Raw genomic sequence first — 26,371 nt, forward strand, 5'->3', positions numbered from 1 at the left:
TTTAACCAGGCTTTTGGCGTGGTTCAGTCGGGCGCCGGTGCCTCTAGAGAAGTCCTCTACGATGTCCAACGCCCTCCCCAGGCCGCTTTCAGAGCCCAGGAAGAGCGTGATGTCGTCCGCATAAGCGGCGATCTTGGCTTCCTGCCCTCCTCCACCTGGCACTCGGATTCCTTCCACTCCGGGATCCGTCCTTAACTGGTCCAGCAGGAGCTCGATGTAAATGACGTACAACAGGGGGGAGAGAGGACAGCCCTGTCGCACACCACACCTTACGGGGATGCTCCTCCCCACTGCGCCGTTAATACATACCCGGGATATTGCGCCGTCGTACAGAGTCCTGATCCACCTAACAAAACTGTCAGGCAGACCCTTCTTCCGCAACAGCGCCCACAGGATCCCATGATGGACCCGGTCAAAAGCCTTCGCCTGGTCCAAGCTCACCAGCATGAGCGGCAGGCCCCTGTCCTCCACCCAGGAGATGACGTCTCGGATCAGCTGCAGCGTCCAGCTGATCTTTCTTCCTGCCACGCCACATGTCTGGTCAGCCTTGACCAGCTCCGGCATTACGGTTCTCAGGCGGCCGCCCAGCACCCTGGCCAAGATCTTATAGTCCGTGCACAGGAGCTGGATCGGCCTCCAGTTGCCCAGGTCCGCCTTGTCTCCACTCTTGAAAATCAAGGAGACGACTCCGGTCTTCATCGAGAGGCCCAACCCACCGCCGTTCAGGACCTCATTGAAAACCTGCACTAGGAAAGGCTCCAGCTGACTCCAGAAGGTGCGGTAAAACTCGGTCGGCAGGCCGTCAACGCCAGGGACAGTGCCTTTCTTCAAACCCAGCATTGCCGTTCGGACCTCTGCCCCCGACACTGGACCGACCAGTGCGGATGGGTCTTCTACCGCCGTCTCCACACCCTCCAAGAGCCTGTCCTTAGTGCTCGAGTCGATCTCCTTCTCTGAAAACAAGGCTTCGTAGAATCCTGTGGCGCACCTCAACATCCCGGGTATATCCGTGGCTGCAGTCCCGTCTTCGCGCCGGATGGTGTCGAAAAGACTGCGCTCTTGCTGTCTTCTCACGGCGCTGAAGAACTGGGCCGAGCAGCGTTCTTCTCCTTCCCTCCAGATTCCCTGCAACCTGAAAAGGAAGTCCTGTGCCCGCTGCAGCCACTTGTCCTTAAGCAGGCCTCTGACGTACGCAACTCGTTCGCCATCGAAGGCGCCCCCCTGGTTCAGCTGGCCATACAGTGCCTCAAGCTCCTGCTGGAGTTGGGTGCACTGGCGTTCCTCCAGTCTTCGCCGGATCCAGCAGTATCTTTTGGTAACCGTTGCGATGATGAGTTTACAAGATTCCCACCAGTGCACCGCGGAGCTGAAGAGTGCTCTCCTCTTCTCAAGGTCTCGAAGCACTGCCTCCATCTTCCTTTGGTATCTCGCCTCAAGTAGGACTTGCTTGTTCAGCTTCCAGTATCCGGCCTGGAAGCCGGGGTCCTCGACACCAAAGGAGACTGCCAGCAACTGATGGTCTGAAAACCAGGTGGGGGTCACCTGCCTGCTTAGGACTTTCCACTTTACAGTGGAGAGGATATAATCGAGGCGTCTGAAAATCCCCCGTCCGTTGTCCCAGGTGTGGTGTGCAACGTTATCAAACCCGTCTCGCAATCTGAAATCTGTGATCAAGGACCTCAGCAGGTGAACTCCCTCGCCGTGCGAGTCTCCTAAGTCGACATTGAAGTCGCCGCCCATGATCAGCTCCCTGTTGGTGTATAGCAAGGGCTCCAGATCTCTCAAAAAGGAGCCCTGCTGGCGTCTGTCTGCTGGGGCGTACACACCGATTAGTCTGATCTTCGTCCCCTTCCAGGTGCCATCCACCACCAGCAGACGTCCGGGGATCACTGAGCTGACCATCTGGACGGTGAAGCTTGGCGAGCCACACAGGATACCCACACCGGCAGAGTTCACCCCTCCGACGCTCCACCACGAAGGACCCCTCCTCCACGCCTTCTGGAGGGCCCTCACGTCGTCGAGGTCCTTGAGATGTACTTCTTGGAGGAAACACAGATCCAGATTCTTCTGAGACAGGTATGAAAACACCGCCGTCCGCTTGTCCTTTTGCCTCAAACCCCTCACATTGGCTGTTGCCACCACGAGGGTCATGGTGGCTCTAAGGGGGGGCTGTCACTCTCCATCTCCTCTCCCTGGCCGGGCTCGGGTGAGCTCGCCGCCCCTGCTGTACTCGCAGAGGTGTCACTGTCCGAGGTCTCCATAAAGGCGACCCCCCCCAGGGGGCTGCATTGAAAACCCTGTTCGGGGGTAAGCATGCCGGCCTGGCAGTCCACTATCGGGCTGCCCTCGTCTGTCGCAGCCTGCGCCACCGAGAAGGTGTGGCAGATTGCCGGACCGGACCCCTGTCCGGGAGGCAGAGAGTCCGCGGTGTCATCAGACTCGGAGTCACTCGAGGCTGACTGGGGCGTCTCTTCCACCATCTGTTCCGGGCCTGTCACCTCCTCCCGGTGTTCTCCGTCGTCTCCTCCTTCATCCGTCCTCTTCTTCTTCTCCTGGGTCTCCTTCTGCCGCCTCCCAGCTCGGGACCGTTTCTGCAGTTTCTTTCCTAGGGGGGTAAGAGCTGGTGCCCCCCCCTCCTCTCCCACCGGCCCCGACGCTGCAGATGTTTCTGCCGCCACTAGGGGGCGCGTCCCCCTCACCACATCTGCCCAGCTAGGGTTCCTCACCTCCCGTGAAGTTCCCGGTCGTGCCTCTTCTTCTCCTGCGAGTTCTCCTTGTCCTCCTTCCTGCCCTCCATCCTCCTCCTGCCTTTCCTCCCGGTGCTTACCCCCTTTCCTGTGGGCCTTGCCGCCCTCCGGTCGGTCTTCCTCCTCCCCGTCGGTCTCCTCTGGCCGCTGTACCCAGTCTCGGATCTCCTTCTCCAGGTCCTTGCCCCTCTGGCTGCACTGCCGGAACAAATGCCCCGTGTTCCCACACAGGGAGCACTCCTTTACTGGGCATGCCCGTGTGGAGTGGCCAGTGCGGTGGCACTTCCCACACTCTCCGACAGTGCACGACCCTTCGCGATGTCCAAAGCCACGACACTTCCTGCAAAAATCCGGCTGGTTCCAATAATACAAATACCCCCTACCTGGCCCGATGAAAAAGTTGCCCGGTGGGTGGGCGAAGCCGTCCGGCGACCTTAGATCCTGCCGTAGCTCGACCTGATAGCGGCGCTTCCCAGTCCAGACAGTACGGGTGTCACTGATGACATATGGGCCCTGAAGCACCTCCACGTACCGACGCAAAAAGGTCGTCACATCCTGGTCAGTCAAAAAAGGCTCGAACATGTGGACGACCACCCACCTTTTATTGTCGCCTTGCAGGCCCCCGCACTCATACTCACGCAGTTTCCCGTCCGCCTTCGCTCGTGCACATCTCTCCGCCGCCTCCTTGTGCAGTTTAGCACTGTTGAAGGTGGCATCCATAAATTTCTGTGCCCGGTTCCCCTGCAGACATAAAAGATCGCTCGCCTTACATCCCAGTATCCCGAACAGCACTTCGTCTTCAAAAAGCTCACGTCCCGGAGGCTCCGTCTCCGCCTTCCAATGAAAGCGGATGGTCCATCGTACGCTGGGGTTCAGCCCGTCCTTCGTCGCCTCCCCGGGATCCGCAGCCATGACGAAAAGCAGCCTTTCGGCTGCCAAGCAGCCCACGCACCAAAAGTCCCAAGTGAAACGCAAATCCAAAAGTCCAAAATCCAAACGCAAATCCAAGAAAACAGTCCGGGGTCCAAATGAAACAATCCAACGGCGTCCTCAGTAGAAAGGTGTTGTCCTCCGATCTCGTCCCTCCCTCGACCTCCGACCTTGGCCAAAAGGCCGAGAAGCGATGCCCGACGCCGGCCTTGGGCGGGCGCGCGGGCGTCCGGCTGGCGCGCAGCGGCGCAGGCCGACGCCTCTGGAGCCCGGTCCGCACGCGGCTGCCGGCCGCCCGGACTCCGCTCTCCCCCTCTCTTGCCTGCCTGCTTGCTCGCCTGCCTGCCCGCCAGTCCCGGGCGGGGGCCCTGCTCTTTGATCTCCTGTCAACGGCCCGACAACGACCGCAGCCGCGGGGGGCGCCAGCCGGCCGGCCTCCTTAGCTTAGGCCCCTCCCACCAGCAGCAGCCGTGCCGAGTGAGCTGCAAGCGAAAGCGGACCGTCGGCACCTGCGGGCAGAGGCAAGGGGCAGCGCTCTCTCGGGAGGGACGGGGACACACACACACCTGCCTGCCTGCCGAAAAAAAGAAAGAAAAGGTGTATATACTAAGTTTTTTGGAGGGAAAACGGCCGGCTGTCGAAAGGGGCCCGCCTGCAAGGACGGGGACACACACACACACACACACACACACACACACACACACACACACACACACACAAGCCACGCCTGCCTCCCTGGAAAAAGGAGGAAAAAACTAAGTTTTTTGGAGGGAAAACGCACGGGAGCCGAAAAGGGGGCCGGCCTGCTTGCCGAGAGAGTCGAGGCGCGGGAAAGTGCACGGAGGGAGCACGGGAACGGGGAGGGGGAGAGAGAGAGACACAGAGACACACAGATGGACGAGAGACGAGACCGGAGAGGAAGGAGCTCCGGTCCACCTCGCTTGCTTGCTAGCTACGTCTGTCTTTTCACCGCTGAGAGAAGGTAGTGCACCGTTCCCGGAGGCGCTGCAATACCGGGCCGATGCGTGGAGAGGACGGAGCAAGCTCCTGATCCAGCTCCCTGTTCCAAAAATCCGTTTAATATGTGGTCCCCCGATGGGGGACGTATCAGATATTAAACTGATAAGAACAGATACTACACTTGATCTTAGCCAAAAGGCCGAGAAGCGATGCCCGACGCCGGCCTTGGGCGGGCGCGCGGGCGTCCGGCTGGCGCGCAGCGGCGCAGGCCGACGCCTCTGGAGCCCGGTCCGCACGCGGCTGCCGGCCGCCCGGACTCCGCTCTCCCCCTCTCTTGCCTGCCTGCTTGCTCGCCTGCCTGCCCGCCAGTCCCGGGCGGGGGCCCTGCTCTTTGATCTCCTGTCAACGGCCCGACAACGACCGCAGCCGCGGGGGGCGCCAGCCGGCCGGCCTCCTTAGCTTAGGCCCCTCCCACCAGCAGCAGCCGTGCCGAGTGAGCTGCAAGCGAAAGCGGACCGTCGGCACCTGCGGGCAGAGGCAAGGGGCAGCGCTCTCTCGGGAGGGACGGGGACACACACACACCTGCCTGCCTGCCGAAAAAAAGAAAGAAAAGGTGTATATACTAAGTTTTTTGGAGGGAAAACGGCCGGCTGTCGAAAGGGGCCCGCCTGCAAGGACGGGGACACACACACACACACACACACACACACACACACACACACACACACACACACAAGCCACGCCTGCCTCCCTGGAAAAAGGAGGAAAAAACTAAGTTTTTTGGAGGGAAAACGCACGGGAGCCGAAAAGGGGGCCGGCCTGCTTGCCGAGAGAGTCGAGGCGCGGGAAAGTGCACGGAGGGAGCACGGGAACGGGGAGGGGGAGAGAGAGAGACACAGAGACACACAGATGGACGAGAGACGAGACCGGAGAGGAAGGAGCTCCGGTCCACCTCGCTTGCTTGCTAGCTACGTCTGTCTTTTCACCGCTGAGAGAAGGTAGTGCACCGTTCCCGGAGGCGCTGCAATACCGGGCCGATGCGTGGAGAGGACGGAGCAAGCTCCTGATCCAGCTCCCTGTTCCAAAAATCCGTTTAATATGTGGTCCCCCGATGGGGGACGTATCAGATATTAAACTGATAAGAACAGATACTACACTTGATCTTAGCCAAAAGGCCGAGAAGCGATGCCCGACGCCGGCCTTGGGCGGGCGCGCGGGCGTCCGGCTGGCGCGCAGCGGCGCAGGCCGACGCCTCTGGAGCCCGGTCCGCACGCGGCTGCCGGCCGCCCGGACTCCGCTCTCCCCCTCTCTTGCCTGCCTGCTTGCTCGCCTGCCTGCCCGCCAGTCCCGGGCGGGGGCCCTGCTCTTTGATCTCCTGTCAACGGCCCGACAACGACCGCAGCCGCGGGGGGCGCCAGCCGGCCGGCCTCCTTAGCTTAGGCCCCTCCCACCAGCAGCAGCCGTGCCGAGTGAGCTGCAAGCGAAAGCGGACCGTCGGCACCTGCGGGCAGAGGCAAGGGGCAGCGCTCTCTCGGGAGGGACGGGGACACACACACACCTGCCTGCCTGCCGAAAAAAAGAAAGAAAAGGTGTATATACTAAGTTTTTTGGAGGGAAAACGGCCGGCTGTCGAAAGGGGCCCGCCTGCAAGGACGGGGACACACACACACACACACACACACACACACACACACACACACACACACACACAAGCCACGCCTGCCTCCCTGGAAAAAGGAGGAAAAAACTAAGTTTTTTGGAGGGAAAACGCACGGGAGCCGAAAAGGGGGCCGGCCTGCTTGCCGAGAGAGTCGAGGCGCGGGAAAGTGCACGGAGGGAGCACGGGAACGGGGAGGGGGAGAGAGAGAGACACAGAGACACACAGATGGACGAGAGACGAGACCGGAGAGGAAGGAGCTCCGGTCCACCTCGCTTGCTTGCTAGCTACGTCTGTCTTTTCACCGCTGAGAGAAGGTAGTGCACCGTTCCCGGAGGCGCTGCAATACCGGGCCGATGCGTGGAGAGGACGGAGCAAGCTCCTGATCCAGCTCCCTGTTCCAAAAATCCGTTTAATATGTGGTCCCCCGATGGGGGACGTATCAGATATTAAACTGATAAGAACAGATACTACACTTGATCTTAGCCAAAAGGCCGAGAAGCGATGCCCGACGCCGGCCTTGGGCGGGCGCGCGGGCGTCCGGCTGGCGCGCAGCGGCGCAGGCCGACGCCTCTGGAGCCCGGTCCGCACGCGGCTGCCGGCCGCCCGGACTCCGCTCTCCCCCTCTCTTGCCTGCCTGCTTGCTCGCCTGCCTGCCCGCCAGTCCCGGGCGGGGGCCCTGCTCTTTGATCTCCTGTCAACGGCCCGACAACGACCGCAGCCGCGGGGGGCGCCAGCCGGCCGGCCTCCTTAGCTTAGGCCCCTCCCACCAGCAGCAGCCGTGCCGAGTGAGCTGCAAGCGAAAGCGGACCGTCGGCACCTGCGGGCAGAGGCAAGGGGCAGCGCTCTCTCGGGAGGGACGGGGACACACACACACCTGCCTGCCTGCCGAAAAAAAGAAAGAAAAGGTGTATATACTAAGTTTTTTGGAGGGAAAACGGCCGGCTGTCGAAAGGGGCCCGCCTGCAAGGACGGGGACACACACACACACACACACACACACACACACACACACACACACACACACACAAGCCACGCCTGCCTCCCTGGAAAAAGGAGGAAAAAACTAAGTTTTTTGGAGGGAAAACGCACGGGAGCCGAAAAGGGGGCCGGCCTGCTTGCCGAGAGAGTCGAGGCGCGGGAAAGTGCACGGAGGGAGCACGGGAACGGGGAGGGGGAGAGAGAGAGACACAGAGACACACAGATGGACGAGAGACGAGACCGGAGAGGAAGGAGCTCCGGTCCACCTCGCTTGCTTGCTAGCTACGTCTGTCTTTTCACCGCTGAGAGAAGGTAGTGCACCGTTCCCGGAGGCGCTGCAATACCGGGCCGATGCGTGGAGAGGACGGAGCAAGCTCCTGATCCAGCTCCCTGTTCCAAAAATCCGTTTAATATGTGGTCCCCCGATGGGGGACGTATCAGATATTAAACTGATAAGAACAGATACTACACTTGATCTTAGCCAAAAGGCCGAGAAGCGATGCCCGACGCCGGCCTTGGGCGGGCGCGCGGGCGTCCGGCTGGCGCGCAGCGGCGCAGGCCGACGCCTCTGGAGCCCGGTCCGCACGCGGCTGCCGGCCGCCCGGACTCCGCTCTCCCCCTCTCTTGCCTGCCTGCTTGCTCGCCTGCCTGCCCGCCAGTCCCGGGCGGGGGCCCTGCTCTTTGATCTCCTGTCAACGGCCCGACAACGACCGCAGCCGCGGGGGGCGCCAGCCGGCCGGCCTCCTTAGCTTAGGCCCCTCCCACCAGCAGCAGCCGTGCCGAGTGAGCTGCAAGCGAAAGCGGACCGTCGGCACCTGCGGGCAGAGGCAAGGGGCAGCGCTCTCTCGGGAGGGACGGGGACACACACACACCTGCCTGCCTGCCGAAAAAAAGAAAGAAAAGGTGTATATACTAAGTTTTTTGGAGGGAAAACGGCCGGCTGTCGAAAGGGGCCCGCCTGCAAGGACGGGGACACACACACACACACACACACACACACACACACACACACACACACACACACAAGCCACGCCTGCCTCCCTGGAAAAAGGAGGAAAAAACTAAGTTTTTTGGAGGGAAAACGCACGGGAGCCGAAAAGGGGGCCGGCCTGCTTGCCGAGAGAGTCGAGGCGCGGGAAAGTGCACGGAGGGAGCACGGGAACGGGGAGGGGGAGAGAGAGAGACACAGAGACACACAGATGGACGAGAGACGAGACCGGAGAGGAAGGAGCTCCGGTCCACCTCGCTTGCTTGCTAGCTACGTCTGTCTTTTCACCGCTGAGAGAAGGTAGTGCACCGTTCCCGGAGGCGCTGCAATACCGGGCCGATGCGTGGAGAGGACGGAGCAAGCTCCTGATCCAGCTCCCTGTTCCAAAAATCCGTTTAATATGTGGTCCCCCGATGGGGGACGTATCAGATATTAAACTGATAAGAACAGATACTACACTTGATCTTAGCCAAAAGGCCGAGAAGCGATGCCCGACGCCGGCCTTGGGCGGGCGCGCGGGCGTCCGGCTGGCGCGCAGCGGCGCAGGCCGACGCCTCTGGAGCCCGGTCCGCACGCGGCTGCCGGCCGCCCGGACTCCGCTCTCCCCCTCTCTTGCCTGCCTGCTTGCTCGCCTGCCTGCCCGCCAGTCCCGGGCGGGGGCCCTGCTCTTTGATCTCCTGTCAACGGCCCGACAACGACCGCAGCCGCGGGGGGCGCCAGCCGGCCGGCCTCCTTAGCTTAGGCCCCTCCCACCAGCAGCAGCCGTGCCGAGTGAGCTGCAAGCGAAAGCGGACCGTCGGCACCTGCGGGCAGAGGCAAGGGGCAGCGCTCTCTCGGGAGGGACGGGGACACACACACACCTGCCTGCCTGCCGAAAAAAAGAAAGAAAAGGTGTATATACTAAGTTTTTTGGAGGGAAAACGGCCGGCTGTCGAAAGGGGCCCGCCTGCAAGGACGGGGACACACACACACACACACACACACACACACACACACACACACACACACACACAAGCCACGCCTGCCTCCCTGGAAAAAGGAGGAAAAAACTAAGTTTTTTGGAGGGAAAACGCACGGGAGCCGAAAAGGGGGCCGGCCTGCTTGCCGAGAGAGTCGAGGCGCGGGAAAGTGCACGGAGGGAGCACGGGAACGGGGAGGGGGAGAGAGAGAGACACAGAGACACACAGATGGACGAGAGACGAGACCGGAGAGGAAGGAGCTCCGGTCCACCTCGCTTGCTTGCTAGCTACGTCTGTCTTTTCACCGCTGAGAGAAGGTAGTGCACCGTTCCCGGAGGCGCTGCAATACCGGGCCGATGCGTGGAGAGGACGGAGCAAGCTCCTGATCCAGCTCCCTGTTCCAAAAATCCGTTTAATATGTGGTCCCCCGATGGGGGACGTATCAGATATTAAACTGATAAGAACAGATACTACACTTGATCTTAGCCAAAAGGCCGAGAAGCGATGCCCGACGCCGGCCTTGGGCGGGCGCGCGGGCGTCCGGCTGGCGCGCAGCGGCGCAGGCCGACGCCTCTGGAGCCCGGTCCGCACGCGGCTGCCGGCCGCCCGGACTCCGCTCTCCCCCTCTCTTGCCTGCCTGCTTGCTCGCCTGCCTGCCCGCCAGTCCCGGGCGGGGGCCCTGCTCTTTGATCTCCTGTCAACGGCCCGACAACGACCGCAGCCGCGGGGGGCGCCAGCCGGCCGGCCTCCTTAGCTTAGGCCCCTCCCACCAGCAGCAGCCGTGCCGAGTGAGCTGCAAGCGAAAGCGGACCGTCGGCACCTGCGGGCAGAGGCAAGGGGCAGCGCTCTCTCGGGAGGGACGGGGACACACACACACCTGCCTGCCTGCCGAAAAAAAGAAAGAAAAGGTGTATATACTAAGTTTTTTGGAGGGAAAACGGCCGGCTGTCGAAAGGGGCCCGCCTGCAAGGACGGGGACACACACACACACACACACACACACACACACACACACACACACACACACAGCCACGCCTGCCTCCCTGGAAAAAGGAGGAAAAAACTAAGTTTTTTGGAGGGAAAACGCACGGGAGCCGAAAAGGGGGCCGGCCTGCTTGCCGAGAGAGTCGAGGCGCGGGAAAGTGCACGGAGGGAGCACGGGAACGGGGAGGGGGAGAGAGAGAGACACAGAGACACACAGATGGACGAGAGACGAGACCGGAGAGGAAGGAGCTCCGGTCCACCTCGCTTGCTTGCTAGCTACGTCTGTCTTTTCACCGCTGAGAGAAGGTAGTGCACCGTTCCCGGAGGCGCTGCAATACCGGGCCGATGCGTGGAGAGGACGGAGCAAGCTCCTGATCCAGCTCCCTGTTCCAAAAATCCGTTTAATATGTGGTCCCCCGATGGGGGACGTATCAGATATTAAACTGATAAGAACAGATACTACACTTGATCTTAGCCAAAAGGCCGAGAAGCGATGCCCGACGCCGGCCTTGGGCGGGCGCGCGGGCGTCCGGCTGGCGCGCAGCGGCGCAGGCCGACGCCTCTGGAGCCCGGTCCGCACGCGGCTGCCGGCCGCCCGGACTCCGCTCTCCCCCTCTCTTGCCTGCCTGCTTGCTCGCCTGCCTGCCCGCCAGTCCCGGGCGGGGGCCCTGCTCTTTGATCTCCTGTCAACGGCCCGACAACGACCGCAGCCGCGGGGGGCGCCAGCCGGCCGGCCTCCTTAGCTTAGGCCCCTCCCACCAGCAGCAGCCGTGCCGAGTGAGCTGCAAGCGAAAGCGGACCGTCGGCACCTGCGGGCAGAGGCAAGGGGCAGCGCTCTCTCGGGAGGGACGGGGACACACACACACCTGCCTGCCTGCCGAAAAAAAGAAAGAAAAGGTGTATATACTAAGTTTTTTGGAGGGAAAACGGCCGGCTGTCGAAAGGGGCCCGCCTGCAAGGACGGGGACACACACACACACACACACACACACACACACACACACACACACACACACAAGCCACGCCTGCCTCCCTGGAAAAAGGAGGAAAAAACTAAGTTTTTTGGAGGGAAAACGCACGGGAGCCGAAAAGGGGGCCGGCCTGCTTGCCGAGAGAGTCGAGGCGCGGGAAAGTGCACGGAGGGAGCACGGGAACGGGGAGGGGGAGAGAGAGAGACACAGAGACACACAGATGGACGAGAGACGAGACCGGAGAGGAAGGAGCTCCGGTCCACCTCGCTTGCTTGCTAGCTACGTCTGTCTTTTCACCGCTGAGAGAAGGTAGTGCACCGTTCCCGGAGGCGCTGCAATACCGGGCCGATGCGTGGAGAGGACGGAGCAAGCTCCTGATCCAGCTCCCTGTTCCAAAAATCCGTTTAATATGTGGTCCCCCGATGGGGGACGTATCAGATATTAAACTGATAAGAACAGATACTACACTTGATCTTAGCCAAAAGGCCGAGAAGCGATGCCCGACGCCGGCCTTGGGCGGGCGCGCGGGCGTCCGGCTGGCGCGCAGCGGCGCAGGCCGACGCCTCTGGAGCCCGGTCCGCACGCGGCTGCCGGCCGCCCGGACTCCGCTCTCCCCCTCTCTTGCCTGCCTGCTTGCTCGCCTGCCTGCCCGCCAGTCCCGGGCGGGGGCCCTGCTCTTTGATCTCCTGTCAACGGCCCGACAACGACCGCAGCCGCGGGGGGCGCCAGCCGGCCGGCCTCCTTAGCTTAGGCCCCTCCCACCAGCAGCAGCCGTGCCGAGTGAGCTGCAAGCGAAAGCGGACCGTCGGCACCTGCGGGCAGAGGCAAGGGGCAGCGCTCTCTCGGGAGGGACGGGGACACACACACACCTGCCTGCCTGCCGAAAAAAAGAAAGAAAAGGTGTATATACTAAGTTTTTTGGAGGGAAAACGGCCGGCTGTCGAAAGGGGCCCGCCTGCAAGGACGGGGACACACACACACACACACACACACACACACACACACACACACACACACACACACAAGCCACGCCTGCCTCCCTGGAAAAAGGAGGAAAAAACTAAGTTTTTTGGAGGGAAAACGCACGGGAGCCGAAAAGGGGGCCGGCCTGCTTGCCGAGAGAGTCGAGGCGCGGGAAAGTGCACGGAGGGAGCACGGGAACGGGGAGGGGGAGAGAGAGAGACACAGAGACACACAGATGGACGAGAGACGAGACCGGAGAGGAAGGAGCTCCGGTCCACCTCGCTTGCTTGCTAGCTACGTCTGTCTTTTCACCGCTGAGAGAAGGTAGTGCACCGTTCCCGGAGGCGCTGCAATACCGGGCCGATGCGTGGAGAGGACGGAGCAAGCTCCTGATCCAGCTCCCTGTTCCAAAAATCCGTTTAATATGTGGTCCCCCGATGGGGGACGTATCAGATATTAAACTGATAAGAACAGATACTACACTTGATCTTAGCCAAAAGGCCGAGAAGCGATGCCCGACGCCGGCCTTGGGCGGGCGCGCGGGCGTCCGGCTGGCGCGCAGCGGCGCAGGCCGACGCCTCTGGAGCCCGGTCCGCACGCGGCTGCCGGCCGCCCGGACTCCGCTCTCCCCCTCTCTTGCCTGCCTGCTTGCTCGCCTGCCTGCCCGCCAGTCCCGGGCGGGGGCCCTGCTCTTTGATCTCCTGTCAACGGCCCGACAACGACCGCAGCCGCGGGGGGCGCCAGCCGGCCGGCCTCCTTAGCTTAGGCCCCTCCCACCAGCAGCAGCCGTGCCGAGTGAGCTGCAAGCGAAAGCGGACCGTCGGCACCTGCGGGCAGAGGCAAGGGGCAGCGCTCTCTCGGGAGGGACGGGGACACACACACACCTGCCTGCCTGCCGAAAAAAAGAAAGAAAAGGTGTATATACTAAGTTTTTTGGAGGGAAAACGGCCGGCTGTCGAAAGGGGCCCGCCTGCAAGGACGGGGACACACACACACACACACACACACACACACACACACACACACACACACACACAAGCCACGCCTGCCTCCCTGGAAAAAGGAGGAAAAAACTAAGTTTTTTGGAGGGAAAACGCACGGGAGCCGAAAAGGGGGCCGGCCTGCTTGCCGAGAGAGTCGAGGCGCGGGAAAGTGCACGGAGGGAGCACGGGAACGGGGAGGGGGAGAGAGAGAGACACAGAGACACACAGATGGACGAGAGACGAGACCGGAGAGGAAGGAGCTCCGGTCCACCTCGCTTGCTTGCTAGCTACGTCTGTCTTTTCACCGCTGAGAGAAGGTAGTGCACCGTTCCCGGAGGCGCTGCAATACCGGGCCGATGCGTGGAGAGGACGGAGCAAGCTCCTGATCCAGCTCCCTGTTCCAAAAATCCGTTTAATATGTGGTCCCCCGATGGGGGACGTATCAGATATTAAACTGATAAGAACAGATACTACACTTGATCTTAGCCAAAAGGCCGAGAAGCGATGCCCGACGCCGGCCTTGGGCGGGCGCGCGGGCGTCCGGCTGGCGCGCAGCGGCGCAGGCCGACGCCTCTGGAGCCCGGTCCGCACGCGGCTGCCGGCCGCCCGGACTCCGCTCTCCCCCTCTCTTGCCTGCCTGCTTGCTCGCCTGCCTGCCCGCCAGTCCCGGGCGGGGGCCCTGCTCTTTGATCTCCTGTCAACGGCCCGACAACGACCGCAGCCGCGGGGGGCGCCAGCCGGCCGGCCTCCTTAGCTTAGGCCCCTCCCACCAGCAGCAGCCGTGCCGAGTGAGCTGCAAGCGAAAGCGGACCGTCGGCACCTGCGGGCAGAGGCAAGGGGCAGCGCTCTCTCGGGAGGGACGGGGACACACACACACCTGCCTGCCTGCCGAAAAAAAGAAAGAAAAGGTGTATATACTAAGTTTTTTGGAGGGAAAACGGCCGGCTGTCGAAAGGGGCCCGCCTGCAAGGACGGGGACACACACACACACACACACACACACACACACACACACACACACACACACACACGCCACGCCTGCCTCCCTGGAAAAAGGAGGAAAAAACTAAGTTTTTTGGAGGGAAAACGCACGGGAGCCGAAAAGGGGGCCGGCCTGCTTGCCGAGAGAGTCGAGGCGCGGGAAAGTGCACGGAGGGAGCACGGGAACGGGGAGGGGGAGAGAGAGAGACACAGAGACACACAGATGGACGAGAGACGAGACCGGAGAGGAAGGAGCTCCGGTCCACCTCGCTTGCTTGCTAGCTACGTCTGTCTTTTCACCGCTGAGAGAAGGTAGTGCACCGTTCCCGGAGGCGCTGCAATACCGGGCCGATGCGTGGAGAGGACGGAGCAAGCTCCTGATCCAGCTCCCTGTTCCAAAAATCCGTTTAATATGTGGTCCCCCGATGGGGGACGTATCAGATATTAAACTGATAAGAACAGATACTACACTTGATCTTAGCCAAAAGGCCGAGAAGCGATGCCCGACGCCGGCCTTGGGCGGGCGCGCGGGCGTCCGGCTGGCGCGCAGCGGCGCAGGCCGACGCCTCTGGAGCCCGGTCCGCACGCGGCTGCCGGCCGCCCGGACTCCGCTCTCCCCCTCTCTTGCCTGCCTGCTTGCTCGCCTGCCTGCCCGCCAGTCCCGGGCGGGGGCCCTGCTCTTTGATCTCCTGTCAACGGCCCGACAACGACCGCAGCCGCGGGGGGCGCCAGCCGGCCGGCCTCCTTAGCTTAGGCCCCTCCCACCAGCAGCAGCCGTGCCGAGTGAGCTGCAAGCGAAAGCGGACCGTCGGCACCTGCGGGCAGAGGCAAGGGGCAGCGCTCTCTCGGGAGGGACGGGGACACACACACACCTGCCTGCCTGCCGAAAAAAAGAAAGAAAAGGTGTATATACTAAGTTTTTTGGAGGGAAAACGGCCGGCTGTCGAAAGGGGCCCGCCTGCAAGGACGGGGACACACACACACACACACACACACACACACACACACACACACACACACACACAAGCCACGCCTGCCTCCCTGGAAAAAGGAGGAAAAAACTAAGTTTTTTGGAGGGAAAACGCACGGGAGCCGAAAAGGGGGCCGGCCTGCTTGCCGAGAGAGTCGAGGCGCGGGAAAGTGCACGGAGGGAGCACGGGAACGGGGAGGGGGAGAGAGAGAGACACAGAGACACACAGATGGACGAGAGACGAGACCGGAGAGGAAGGAGCTCCGGTCCACCTCGCTTGCTTGCTAGCTACGTCTGTCTTTTCACCGCTGAGAGAAGGTAGTGCACCGTTCCCGGAGGCGCTGCAATACCGGGCCGATGCGTGGAGAGGACGGAGCAAGCTCCTGATCCAGCTCCCTGTTCCAAAAATCCGTTTAATATGTGGTCCCCCGATGGGGGACGTATCAGATATTAAACTGATAAGAACAGATACTACACTTGATCTTAGCCAAAAGGCCGAGAAGCGATGCCCGACGCCGGCCTTGGGCGGGCGCGCGGGCGTCCGGCTGGCGCGCAGCGGCGCAGGCCGACGCCTCTGGAGCCCGGTCCGCACGCGGCTGCCGGCCGCCCGGACTCCGCTCTCCCCCTCTCTTGCCTGCCTGCTTGCTCGCCTGCCTGCCCGCCAGTCCCGGGCGGGGGCCCTGCTCTTTGATCTCCTGTCAACGGCCCGACAACGACCGCAGCCGCGGGGGGCGCCAGCCGGCCGGCCTCCTTAGCTTAGGCCCCTCCCACCAGCAGCAGCCGTGCCGAGTGAGCTGCAAGCGAAAGCGGACCGTCGGCACCTGCGGGCAGAGGCAAGGGGCAGCGCTCTCTCGGGAGGGACGGGGACACACACACACCTGCCTGCCTGCCGAAAAAAAGAAAGAAAAGGTGTATATACTAAGTTTTTTGGAGGGAAAACGGCCGGCTGTCGAAAGGGGCCCGCCTGCAAGGACGGGGACACACACACACACACACACACACACACACACACACACACACACACACACAAGCCACGCCTGCCTCCCTGGAAAAAGGAGGAAAAAACTAAGTTTTTTGGAGGGAAAACGCACGGGAGCCGAAAAGGGGGCCGGCCTGCTTGCCGAGAGAGTCGAGGCGCGGGAAAGTGCACGGAGGGAGCACGGGAACGGGGAGGGGGAGAGAGAGAGACACAGAGACACACAGATGGACGAGAGACGAGACCGGAGAGGAAGGAGCTCCGGTCCACCTCGCTTGCTTGCTAGCTACGTCTGTCTTTTCACCGCTGAGAGAAGGTAGTGCACCGTTCCCGGAGGCGCTGCAATACCGGGCCGATGCGTGGAGAGGACGGAGCAAGCTCCTGATCCAGCTCCCTGTTCCAAAAATCCGTTTAATATGTGGTCCCCCGATGGGGGACGTATCAGATATTAAACTGATAAGAACAGATACTACACTTGATCTTAGCCAAAAGGCCGAGAAGCGATGCCCGACGCCGGCCTTGGGCGGGCGCGCGGGCGTCCGGCTGGCGCGCAGCGGCGCAGGCCGACGCCTCTGGAGCCCGGTCCGCACGCGGCTGCCGGCCGCCCGGACTCCGCTCTCCCCCTCTCTTGCCTGCCTGCTTGCTCGCCTGCCTGCCCGCCAGTCCCGGGCGGGGGCCCTGCTCTTTGATCTCCTGTCAACGGCCCGACAACGACCGCAGCCGCGGGGGGCGCCAGCCGGCCGGCCTCCTTAGCTTAGGCCCCTCCCACCAGCAGCAGCCGTGCCGAGTGAGCTGCAAGCGAAAGCGGACCGTCGGCACCTGCGGGCAGAGGCAAGGGGCAGCGCTCTCTCGGGAGGGACGGGGACACACACACACCTGCCTGCCTGCCGAAAAAAAGAAAGAAAAGGTGTATATACTAAGTTTTTTGGAGGGAAAACGGCCGGCTGTCGAAAGGGGCCCGCCTGCAAGGACGGGGACACACACACACACACACACACACACACACACACACACACACACACACACACACAAGCCACGCCTGCCTCCCTGGAAAAAGGAGGAAAAAACTAAGTTTTTTGGAGGGAAAACGCACGGGAGCCGAAAAGGGGGCCGGCCTGCTTGCCGAGAGAGTCGAGGCGCGGGAAAGTGCACGGAGGGAGCACGGGAACGGGGAGGGGGAGAGAGAGAGACACAGAGACACACAGATGGACGAGAGACGAGACCGGAGAGGAAGGAGCTCCGGTCCACCTCGCTTGCTTGCTAGCTACGTCTGTCTTTTCACCGCTGAGAGAAGGTAGTGCACCGTTCCCGGAGGCGCTGCAATACCGGGCCGATGCGTGGAGAGGACGGAGCAAGCTCCTGATCCAGCTCCCTGTTCCAAAAATCCGTTTAATATGTGGTCCCCCGATGGGGGACGTATCAGATATTAAACTGATAAGAACAGATACTACACTTGATCTTAGCCAAAAGGCCGAGAAGCGATGCCCGACGCCGGCCTTGGGCGGGCGCGCGGGCGTCCGGCTGGCGCGCAGCGGCGCAGGCCGACGCCTCTGGAGCCCGGTCCGCACGCGGCTGCCGGCCGCCCGGACTCCGCTCTCCCCCTCTCTTGCCTGCCTGCTTGCTCGCCTGCCTGCCCGCCAGTCCCGGGCGGGGGCCCTGCTCTTTGATCTCCTGTCAACGGCCCGACAACGACCGCAGCCGCGGGGGGCGCCAGCCGGCCGGCCTCCTTAGCTTAGGCCCCTCCCACCAGCAGCAGCCGTGCCGAGTGAGCTGCAAGCGAAAGCGGACCGTCGGCACCTGCGGGCAGAGGCAAGGGGCAGCGCTCTCTCGGGAGGGACGGGGACACACACACACCTGCCTGCCTGCCGAAAAAAAGAAAGAAAAGGTGTATATACTAAGTTTTTTGGAGGGAAAACGGCCGGCTGTCGAAAGGGGCCCGCCTGCAAGGACGGGGACACACACACACACACACACACACACACACACACACACACACACACACACACAAGCCACGCCTGCCTCCCTGGAAAAAGGAGGAAAAAACTAAGTTTTTTGGAGGGAAAACGCACGGGAGCCGAAAAGGGGGCCGGCCTGCTTGCCGAGAGAGTCGAGGCGCGGGAAAGTGCACGGAGGGAGCACGGGAACGGGGAGGGGGAGAGAGAGAGACACAGAGACACACAGATGGACGAGAGACGAGACCGGAGAGGAAGGAGCTCCGGTCCACCTCGCTTGCTTGCTAGCTACGTCTGTCTTTTCACCGCTGAGAGAAGGTAGTGCACCGTTCCCGGAGGCGCTGCAATACCGGGCCGATGCGTGGAGAGGACGGAGCAAGCTCCTGATCCAGCTCCCTGTTCCAAAAATCCGTTTAATATGTGGTCCCCCGATGGGGGACGTATCAGATATTAAACTGATAAGAACAGATACTACACTTGATCTTAGCCAAAAGGCCGAGAAGCGATGCCCGACGCCGGCCTTGGGCGGGCGCGCGGGCGTCCGGCTGGCGCGCAGCGGCGCAGGCCGACGCCTCTGGAGCCCGGTCCGCACGCGGCTGCCGGCCGCCCGGACTCCGCTCTCCCCCTCTCTTGCCTGCCTGCTTGCTCGCCTGCCTGCCCGCCAGTCCCGGGCGGGGGCCCTGCTCTTTGATCTCCTGTCAACGGCCCGACAACGACCGCAGCCGCGGGGGGCGCCAGCCGGCCGGCCTCCTTAGCTTAGGCCCCTCCCACCAGCAGCAGCCGTGCCGAGTGAGCTGCAAGCGAAAGCGGACCGTCGGCACCTGCGGGCAGAGGCAAGGGGCAGCGCTCTCTCGGGAGGGACGGGGACACACACACACCTGCCTGCCTGCCGAAAAAAAGAAAGAAAAGGTGTATATACTAAGTTTTTTGGAGGGAAAACGGCCGGCTGTCGAAAGGGGCCCGCCTGCAAGGACGGGGACACACACACACACACACACACACACACACACACACACACACACACACACACAAGCCACGCCTGCCTCCCTGGAAAAAGGAGGAAAAAACTAAGTTTTTTGGAGGGAAAACGCACGGGAGCCGAAAAGGGGGCCGGCCTGCTTGCCGAGAGAGTCGAGGCGCGGGAAAGTGCACGGAGGGAGCACGGGAACGGGGAGGGGGAGAGAGAGAGACACAGAGACACACAGATGGACGAGAGACGAGACCGGAGAGGAAGGAGCTCCGGTCCACCTCGCTTGCTTGCTAGCTACGTCTGTCTTTTCACCGCTGAGAGAAGGTAGTGCACCGTTCCCGGAGGCGCTGCAATACCGGGCCGATGCGTGGAGAGGACGGAGCAAGCTCCTGATCCAGCTCCCTGTTCCAAAAATCCGTTTAATATGTGGTCCCCCGATGGGGGACGTATCAGATATTAAACTGATAAGAACAGATACTACACTTGATCTTAGCCAAAAGGCCGAGAAGCGATGCCCGACGCCGGCCTTGGGCGGGCGCGCGGGCGTCCGGCTGGCGCGCAGCGGCGCAGGCCGACGCCTCTGGAGCCCGGTCCGCACGCGGCTGCCGGCCGCCCGGACTCCGCTCTCCCCCTCTCTTGCCTGCCTGCTTGCTCGCCTGCCTGCCCGCCAGTCCCGGGCGGGGGCCCTGCTCTTTGATCTCCTGTCAACGGCCCGACAACGACCGCAGCCGCGGGGGGCGCCAGCCGGCCGGCCTCCTTAGCTTAGGCCCCTCCCACCAGCAGCAGCCGTGCCGAGTGAGCTGCAAGCGAAAGCGGACCGTCGGCACCTGCGGGCAGAGGCAAGGGGCAGCGCTCTCTCGGGAGGGACGGGGACACACACACACCTGCCTGCCTGCCGAAAAAAAGAAAGAAAAGGTGTATATACTAAGTTTTTTGGAGGGAAAACGGCCGGCTGTCGAAAGGGGCCCGCCTGCAAGGACGGGGACACACACACACACACACACACACACACACACACACACACACACACACACACAAGCCACGCCTGCCTCCCTGGAAAAAGGAGGAAAAAACTAAGTTTTTTGGAGGGAAAACGCACGGGAGCCGAAAAGGGGGCCGGCCTGCTTGCCGAGAGAGTCGAGGCGCGGGAAAGTGCACGGAGGGAGCACGGGAACGGGGAGGGGGAGAGAGAGAGACACAGAGACACACAGATGGACGAGAGACGAGACCGGAGAGGAAGGAGCTCCGGTCCACCTCGCTTGCTTGCTAGCTACGTCTGTCTTTTCACCGCTGAGAGAAGGTAGTGCACCGTTCCCGGAGGCGCTGCAATACCGGGCCGATGCGTGGAGAGGACGGAGCAAGCTCCTGATCCAGCTCCCTGTTCCAAAAATCCGTTTAATATGTGGTCCCCCGATGGGGGACGTATCAGATATTAAACTGATAAGAACAGATACTACACTTGATCTTAGCCAAAAGGCCGAGAAGCGATGCCCGACGCCGGCCTTGGGCGGGCGCGCGGGCGTCCGGCTGGCGCGCAGCGGCGCAGGCCGACGCCTCTGGAGCCCGGTCCGCACGCGGCTGCCGGCCGCCCGGACTCCGCTCTCCCCCTCTCTTGCCTGCCTGCTTGCTCGCCTGCCTGCCCGCCAGTCCCGGGCGGGGGCCCTGCTCTTTGATCTCCTGTCAACGGCCCGACAACGACCGCAGCCGCGGGGGGCGCCAGCCGGCCGGCCTCCTTAGCTTAGGCCCCTCCCACCAGCAGCAGCCGTGCCGAGTGAGCTGCAAGCGAAAGCGGACCGTCGGCACCTGCGGGCAGAGGCAAGGGGCAGCGCTCTCTCGGGAGGGACGGGGACACACACACACCTGCCTGCCTGCCGAAAAAAAGAAAGAAAAGGTGTATATACTAAGTTTTTTGGAGGGAAAACGGCCGGCTGTCGAAAGGGGCCCGCCTGCAAGGACGGGGACACACACACACACACACACACACACACACACACACACACACACACAAGCCACGCCTGCCTCCCTGGAAAAAGGAGGAAAAAACTAAGTTTTTTGGAGGGAAAACGCACGGGAGCCGAAAAGGGGGCCGGCCTGCTTGCCGAGAGAGTCGAGGCGCGGGAAAGTGCACGGAGGGAGCACGGGAACGGGGAGGGGGAGAGAGAGAGACACAGAGACACACAGATGGACGAGAGACGAGACCGGAGAGGAAGGAGCTCCGGTCCACCTCGCTTGCTTGCTAGCTACGTCTGTCTTTTCACCGCTGAGAGAAGGTAGTGCACCGTTCCCGGAGGCGCTGCAATACCGGGCCGATGCGTGGAGAGGACGGAGCAAGCTCCTGATCCAGCTCCCTGTTCAAAATCCGTTTAATATGTGGTCCCCCGATGGGGGACGTATCAGATATTAAACTGATAAGAACAGATACTACACTTGATCTTAGCCAAAAGGCCGAGAAGCGATGCCCGACGCCGGCCTTGGGCGGGCGCGCGGGCGTCCGGCTGGCGCGCAGCGGCGCAGGCCGACGCCTCTGGAGCCCGGTCCGCACGCGGCTGCCGGCCGCCCGGACTCCGCTCTCCCCCTCTCTTGCCTGCCTGCTTGCTCGCCTGCCTGCCCGCCAGTCCCGGGCGGGGGCCCTGCTCTTTGATCTCCTGTCAACGGCCCGACAACGACCGCAGCCGCGGGGGGCGCCAGCCGGCCGGCCTCCTTAGCTTAGGCCCCTCCCACCAGCAGCAGCCGTGCCGAGTGAGCTGCAAGCGAAAGCGGACCGTCGGCACCTGCGGGCAGAGGCAAGGGGCAGCGCTCTCTCGGGAGGGACGGGGACACACACACACCTGCCTGCCTGCCGAAAAAAAGAAAGAAAAGGTGTATATACTAAGTTTTTTGGAGGGAAAACGGCCGGCTGTCGAAAGGGGCCCGCCTGCAAGGACGGGGACACACACACACACACACACACACACACACACACACACACACACACACACACAGCCACGCCTGCCTCCCTGGAAAAAGGAGGAAAAAACTAAGTTTTTTGGAGGGAAAACGCACGGGAGCCGAAAAGGGGGCCGGCCTGCTTGCCGAGAGAGTCGAGGCGCGGGAAAGTGCACGGAGGGAGCACGGGAACGGGGAGGGGGAGAGAGAGAGACACAGAGACACACAGATGGACGAGAGACGAGACCGGAGAGGAAGGAGCTCCGGTCCACCTCGCTTGCTTGCTAGCTACGTCTGTCTTTTCACCGCTGAGAGAAGCCGTTCCCGGAGGCGCTGCAATACCGGGCCGATGCGTGGAGAGGACGGAGCAAGCTCCTGATCCAGCTCCCTGTTCCAAAAATCCGTTTAATATGTGGTCCCCCGATGGGGGACGTATCAGATATTAAACTGATAAGAACAGATACTACACTTGATCTTAGCCAAAAGGCCGAGAAGCGATGCCCGACGCCGGCCTTGGGCGGGCGCGCGGGCGTCCGGCTGGCGCGCAGCGGCGCAGGCCGACGCCTCTGGAGCCCGGTCCGCACGCGGCTGCCGGCCGCCCGGACTCCGCTCTCCCCCTCTCTTGCCTGCCTGCTTGCTCGCCTGCCTGCCCGCCAGTCCCGGGCGGGGGCCCTGCTCTTTGATCTCCTGTCAACGGCCCGACAACGACCGCAGCCGCGGGGGGCGCCAGCCGGCCGGCCTCCTTAGCTTAGGCCCCTCCCACCAGCAGCAGCCGTGCCGAGTGAGCTGCAAGCGAAAGCGGACCGTCGGCACCTGCGGGCAGAGGCAAGGGGCAGCGCTCTCTCGGGAGGGACGGGGACACACACACACCTGCCTGCCTGCCGAAAAAAAGAAAGAAAAGGTGTATATACTAAGTTTTTTGGAGGGAAAACGGCCGGCTGTCGAAAGGGGCCCGCCTGCAAGGACGGGGACACACACACACACACACACACACACACACACACACACACACACACACACACACACAAGCCACGCCTGCCTCCCTGGAAAAAGGAGGAAAAAACTAAGTTTTTTGGAGGGAAAACGCACGGGAGCCGAAAAGGGGGCCGGCCTGCTTGCCGAGAGAGTCGAGGCGCGGGAAAGTGCACGGAGGGAGCACGGGAACGGGGAGGGGGAGAGAGAGAGACACAGAGACACACAGATGGACGAGAGACGAGACCGGAGAGGAAGGAGCTCCGGTCCACCTCGCTTGCTTGCTAGCTACGTCTGTCTTTTCACCGCTGAGAGAAGGTAGTGCACCGTTCCCGGAGGCGCTGCAATACCGGGCCGATGCGTGGAGAGGACGGAGCAAGCTCCTGATCCAGCTCCCTGTTCCAAAAATCCGTTTAATATGTGGTCCCCCGATGGGGGACGTATCAGATATTAAACTGATAAGAACAGATACTACACTTGATCTTAGCCAAAAGGCCGAGAAGCGATGCCCGACGCCGGCCTTGGGCGGCGCGCGGGCGTCCGGCTGGCGCGCAGCGGCGCAGGCCGACGCCTCTGGAGCCCGGTCCGCACGCGGCTGCCGGCCGCCCGGACTCCGCTCTCCCCCTCTCTTGCCTGCCTGCTTGCTCGCCTGCCTGCCCGCCAGTCCCGGGCGGGGGCCCTGCTCTTTGATCTCCTGTCAACGGCCCGACAACGACCGCAGCCGCGGGGGGCGCCAGCCGGCCGGCCTCCTTAGCTTAGGCCCCTCCCACCAGCAGCAGCCGTGCCGAGTGAGCTGCAAGCGAAAGCGGACCGTCGGCACCTGCGGGCAGAGGCAAGGGGCAGCGCTCTCTCGGGAGGGACGGGGACACACACACACCTGCCTGCCTGCCGAAAAAAAGAAAGAAAAGGTGTATATACTAAGTTTTTTGGAGGGAAAACGGCCGGCTGTCGAAAGGGGCCCGCCTGCAAGGACGGGGACACACACACACACACACACACACACACACACACACACACACACACACACACACACACAAGCCACGCCTGCCTCCCTGGAAAAAGGAGGAAAAAACTAAGTTTTTTGGAGGGAAAACGCACGGGAGCCGAAAAGGGGGCCGGCCTGCTTGCCGAGAGAGTCGAGGCGCGGGAAAGTGCACGGAGGGAGCACGGGAACGGGGAGGGGGAGAGAGAGAGACACAGAGACACACAGATGGACGAGAGACGAGACCGGAGAGGAAGGAGCTCCGGTCCACCTCGCTTGCTTGCTAGCTACGTCTGTCTTTTCACCGCTGAGAGAAGGTAGTGCACCGTTCCCGGAGGCGCTGCAATACCGGGCCGATGCGTGGAGAGGACGGAGCAAGCTCCTGATCCAGCTCCCTGTTCCAAAAATCCGTTTAATATGTGGTCCCCCGATGGGGACGTATCAGATATTAAACTGATAAGAACAGATACTACACTTGATCTTAGCCAAAAGGCCGAGAAGCGATGCCCGACGCCGGCCTTGGGCGGGCGCGCGGGCGTCCGGCTGGCGCGCAGCGGCGCAGGCCGACGCCTCTGGAGCCCGGTCCGCACGCGGCTGCCGGCCGCCCGGACTCCGCTCTCCCCCTCTCTTGCCTGCCTGCTTGCTCGCCTGCCTGCCCGCCAGTCCCGGGCGGGGGCCCTGCTCTTTTGATCTCCTGTCAACGGCCCGACAACGACCGCAGCCGCGGGGGGCGCCAGCCGGCCGGCCTCCTTAGCTTAGGCCCCTCCCACCAGCAGCAGCCGTGCCGAGTGAGCTGCAAGCGAAAGCGGACCGTCGGCACCTGCGGGCAGAGGCAAGGGGCAGCGCTCTCTCGGGAGGGACGGGGACACACACACACCTGCCTGCCTGCCGAAAAAAAGAAAGAAAAGGTGTATATACTAAGTTTTTTGGAGGGAAAACGGCCGGCTGTCGAAAGGGGCCCGCCTGCAAGGACGGGGACACACACACACACACACACACACACACACACACACACACACACAAGCCACGCCTGCCTCCCTGGAAAAAGGAGGAAAAAACTAAGTTTTTTGGAGGGAAAACGCACGGGAGGGAAAACGCACGGGAGCCGAAAAGGGGGCCGGCCTGCTTGCCGAGAGAGTCGAGGCGCGGGAAAGTGCACGGAGGGAGCACGGGAACGGGGAGGGGGAGAGAGAGAGACACAGAGACACACAGATGGACGAGAGACGAGACCGGAGAGGAAGGAGCTCCGGTCCACCTCGCTTGCTTGCTAGCTACGTCTGTCTTTTCACCGCTGAGAGAAGGTAGTGCACCGTTCCCGGAGGCGCTGCAATACCGGGCCGATGCGTGGAGAGGACGGAGCAAGCTCCTGATCCAGCTCCCTGTTCCAAAAATCCGTTTAATATGTGGTCCCCCGATGGGGGACGTATCAGATATTAAACTGATAAGAACAGATACTACACTTGATCTTAGCCAAAAGGCCGAGAAGCGATGCCCGACGCCGGCCTTGGGCGGGCGCGCGGGCGTCCGGCTGGCGCGCAGCGGCGCAGGCCGACGCCTCTGGAGCCCGGTCCGCACGCGGCTGCCGGCCGCCCGGACTCCGCTCTCCCCCTCTCTTGCCTGCCTGCTTGCTCGCCTGCCTGCCCGCCAGTCCCGGGCGGGGGCCCTGCTCTTTGATCTCCTGTCAACGGCCCGACAACGACCGCAGCCGCGGGGGGCGCCAGCCGGCCGGCCTCCTTAGCTTAGGCCCCTCCCACCAGCAGCAGCCGTGCCGAGTGAGCTGCAAGCGAAAGCGGACCGTCGGCACCTGCGGGCAGAGGCAAGGGGCAGCGCTCTCTCGGGAGGGACGGGGACACACACACACCTGCCTGCCTGCCGAAAAAAAGAAAGAAAAGGTGTATATACTAAGTTTTTTGGAGGGAAAACGGCCGGCTGTCGAAAGGGGCCCGCCTGCAAGGACGGGGACACACACACACACACACACACACACACACACACACACACACACACACACACAAGCCACGCCTGCCTCCCTGGAAAAAGGAGGAAAAAACTAAGTTTTTTGGAGGGAAAACGCACGGGAGCCGAAAAGGGGGCCGGCCTGCTTGCCGAGAGAGTCGAGGCGCGGGAAAGTGCACGGAGGGAGCACGGGAACGGGGAGGGGGAGAGAGAGAGACACAGAGACACACAGATGGACGAGAGACGAGACCGGAGAGGAAGGAGCTCCGGTCCACCTCGCTTGCTTGCTAGCTACGTCTGTCTTTTCACCGCTGAGAGAAGGTAGTGCACCGTTCCCGGAGGCGCTGCAATACCGGGCCGATGCGTGGAGAGGACGGAGCAAGCTCCTGATCCAGCTCCCTGTTCCAAAAATCCGTTTAATATGTGGTCCCCCGATGGGGGACGTATCAGATATTAAACTGATAAGAACAGATACTACACTTGATCTTAGCCAAAAGGCCGAGAAGCGATGCCCGACGCCGGCCTTGGGCGGGCGCGCGGGCGTCCGGCTGGCGCGCAGCGGCG

General features: G+C 62.3%; 23 non-coding genes across 23 annotated transcripts; all 23 read right to left on the reverse strand.

Annotated features, from left to right (window-relative positions):
- Positions 1–4,657: 4,657 nt before the first annotated feature.
- Positions 4,658–4,848, reverse strand: LOC148805732 (U2 spliceosomal RNA). Its single transcript, XR_016090066.1, has one exon. It is a non-coding gene; the product is annotated as a U2 spliceosomal RNA (small nuclear RNA).
- Positions 4,849–5,633: 785 nt separating this feature from the next.
- On the reverse strand, positions 5,634–5,824 carry LOC148805733 (U2 spliceosomal RNA). The gene has a single exon (XR_016090067.1). It is a non-coding gene; the product is annotated as a U2 spliceosomal RNA (small nuclear RNA).
- A 785-nt stretch (positions 5,825–6,609) lies between these two features.
- On the reverse strand, positions 6,610–6,800 carry LOC148805734 (U2 spliceosomal RNA). Its single transcript, XR_016090068.1, has one exon. It is a non-coding gene; the product is annotated as a U2 spliceosomal RNA (small nuclear RNA).
- Positions 6,801–7,585: 785 nt separating this feature from the next.
- LOC148805735 (U2 spliceosomal RNA) lies at positions 7,586–7,776 on the reverse strand. Its single transcript, XR_016090069.1, has one exon. It is a non-coding gene; the product is annotated as a U2 spliceosomal RNA (small nuclear RNA).
- A 785-nt stretch (positions 7,777–8,561) lies between these two features.
- On the reverse strand, positions 8,562–8,752 carry LOC148805736 (U2 spliceosomal RNA). Its single transcript, XR_016090070.1, has one exon. It is a non-coding gene; the product is annotated as a U2 spliceosomal RNA (small nuclear RNA).
- Positions 8,753–9,537: 785 nt separating this feature from the next.
- On the reverse strand, positions 9,538–9,728 carry LOC148805737 (U2 spliceosomal RNA). Its single transcript, XR_016090071.1, has one exon. It is a non-coding gene; the product is annotated as a U2 spliceosomal RNA (small nuclear RNA).
- Positions 9,729–10,510: 782 nt separating this feature from the next.
- Positions 10,511–10,701, reverse strand: LOC148805738 (U2 spliceosomal RNA). Its single transcript, XR_016090072.1, has one exon. It is a non-coding gene; the product is annotated as a U2 spliceosomal RNA (small nuclear RNA).
- Positions 10,702–11,484: 783 nt separating this feature from the next.
- LOC148805739 (U2 spliceosomal RNA) lies at positions 11,485–11,675 on the reverse strand. The gene has a single exon (XR_016090074.1). It is a non-coding gene; the product is annotated as a U2 spliceosomal RNA (small nuclear RNA).
- A 787-nt stretch (positions 11,676–12,462) lies between these two features.
- On the reverse strand, positions 12,463–12,653 carry LOC148805740 (U2 spliceosomal RNA). The gene has a single exon (XR_016090075.1). It is a non-coding gene; the product is annotated as a U2 spliceosomal RNA (small nuclear RNA).
- Positions 12,654–13,438: 785 nt separating this feature from the next.
- Positions 13,439–13,629, reverse strand: LOC148805741 (U2 spliceosomal RNA). Its single transcript, XR_016090076.1, has one exon. It is a non-coding gene; the product is annotated as a U2 spliceosomal RNA (small nuclear RNA).
- Positions 13,630–14,414: 785 nt separating this feature from the next.
- On the reverse strand, positions 14,415–14,605 carry LOC148805742 (U2 spliceosomal RNA). Its single transcript, XR_016090077.1, has one exon. It is a non-coding gene; the product is annotated as a U2 spliceosomal RNA (small nuclear RNA).
- Positions 14,606–15,390: 785 nt separating this feature from the next.
- On the reverse strand, positions 15,391–15,581 carry LOC148805743 (U2 spliceosomal RNA). The gene has a single exon (XR_016090078.1). It is a non-coding gene; the product is annotated as a U2 spliceosomal RNA (small nuclear RNA).
- Positions 15,582–16,364: 783 nt separating this feature from the next.
- Positions 16,365–16,555, reverse strand: LOC148805744 (U2 spliceosomal RNA). Its single transcript, XR_016090079.1, has one exon. It is a non-coding gene; the product is annotated as a U2 spliceosomal RNA (small nuclear RNA).
- Positions 16,556–17,342: 787 nt separating this feature from the next.
- LOC148805745 (U2 spliceosomal RNA) lies at positions 17,343–17,533 on the reverse strand. Its single transcript, XR_016090080.1, has one exon. It is a non-coding gene; the product is annotated as a U2 spliceosomal RNA (small nuclear RNA).
- Positions 17,534–18,318: 785 nt separating this feature from the next.
- LOC148805746 (U2 spliceosomal RNA) lies at positions 18,319–18,509 on the reverse strand. Its single transcript, XR_016090081.1, has one exon. It is a non-coding gene; the product is annotated as a U2 spliceosomal RNA (small nuclear RNA).
- Positions 18,510–19,294: 785 nt separating this feature from the next.
- LOC148805747 (U2 spliceosomal RNA) lies at positions 19,295–19,485 on the reverse strand. Its single transcript, XR_016090082.1, has one exon. It is a non-coding gene; the product is annotated as a U2 spliceosomal RNA (small nuclear RNA).
- Positions 19,486–20,270: 785 nt separating this feature from the next.
- LOC148805748 (U2 spliceosomal RNA) lies at positions 20,271–20,461 on the reverse strand. The gene has a single exon (XR_016090083.1). It is a non-coding gene; the product is annotated as a U2 spliceosomal RNA (small nuclear RNA).
- A 779-nt stretch (positions 20,462–21,240) lies between these two features.
- Positions 21,241–21,429, reverse strand: LOC148805749 (U2 spliceosomal RNA). Its single transcript, XR_016090112.1, has one exon. It is a non-coding gene; the product is annotated as a U2 spliceosomal RNA (small nuclear RNA).
- Positions 21,430–22,207: 778 nt separating this feature from the next.
- Positions 22,208–22,396, reverse strand: LOC148805750 (U2 spliceosomal RNA). Its single transcript, XR_016090113.1, has one exon. It is a non-coding gene; the product is annotated as a U2 spliceosomal RNA (small nuclear RNA).
- A 789-nt stretch (positions 22,397–23,185) lies between these two features.
- Positions 23,186–23,376, reverse strand: LOC148805751 (U2 spliceosomal RNA). The gene has a single exon (XR_016090085.1). It is a non-coding gene; the product is annotated as a U2 spliceosomal RNA (small nuclear RNA).
- A 790-nt stretch (positions 23,377–24,166) lies between these two features.
- On the reverse strand, positions 24,167–24,356 carry LOC148805752 (U2 spliceosomal RNA). Its single transcript, XR_016090111.1, has one exon. It is a non-coding gene; the product is annotated as a U2 spliceosomal RNA (small nuclear RNA).
- A 794-nt stretch (positions 24,357–25,150) lies between these two features.
- Positions 25,151–25,341, reverse strand: LOC148805753 (U2 spliceosomal RNA). Its single transcript, XR_016090086.1, has one exon. It is a non-coding gene; the product is annotated as a U2 spliceosomal RNA (small nuclear RNA).
- Positions 25,342–26,126: 785 nt separating this feature from the next.
- Positions 26,127–26,317, reverse strand: LOC148805754 (U2 spliceosomal RNA). Its single transcript, XR_016090087.1, has one exon. It is a non-coding gene; the product is annotated as a U2 spliceosomal RNA (small nuclear RNA).
- Positions 26,318–26,371: the final 54 nt, after the last annotated feature.

This window comes from Atractosteus spatula, unplaced genomic scaffold (assembly GCF_055471065.1).
Source record: "Atractosteus spatula isolate fAtrSpa1 unplaced genomic scaffold, fAtrSpa1.hap1 Scaffold_67, whole genome shotgun sequence".
NCBI classification, from domain to species: Eukaryota; Metazoa; Chordata; class Actinopteri; order Semionotiformes; family Lepisosteidae; genus Atractosteus; species Atractosteus spatula.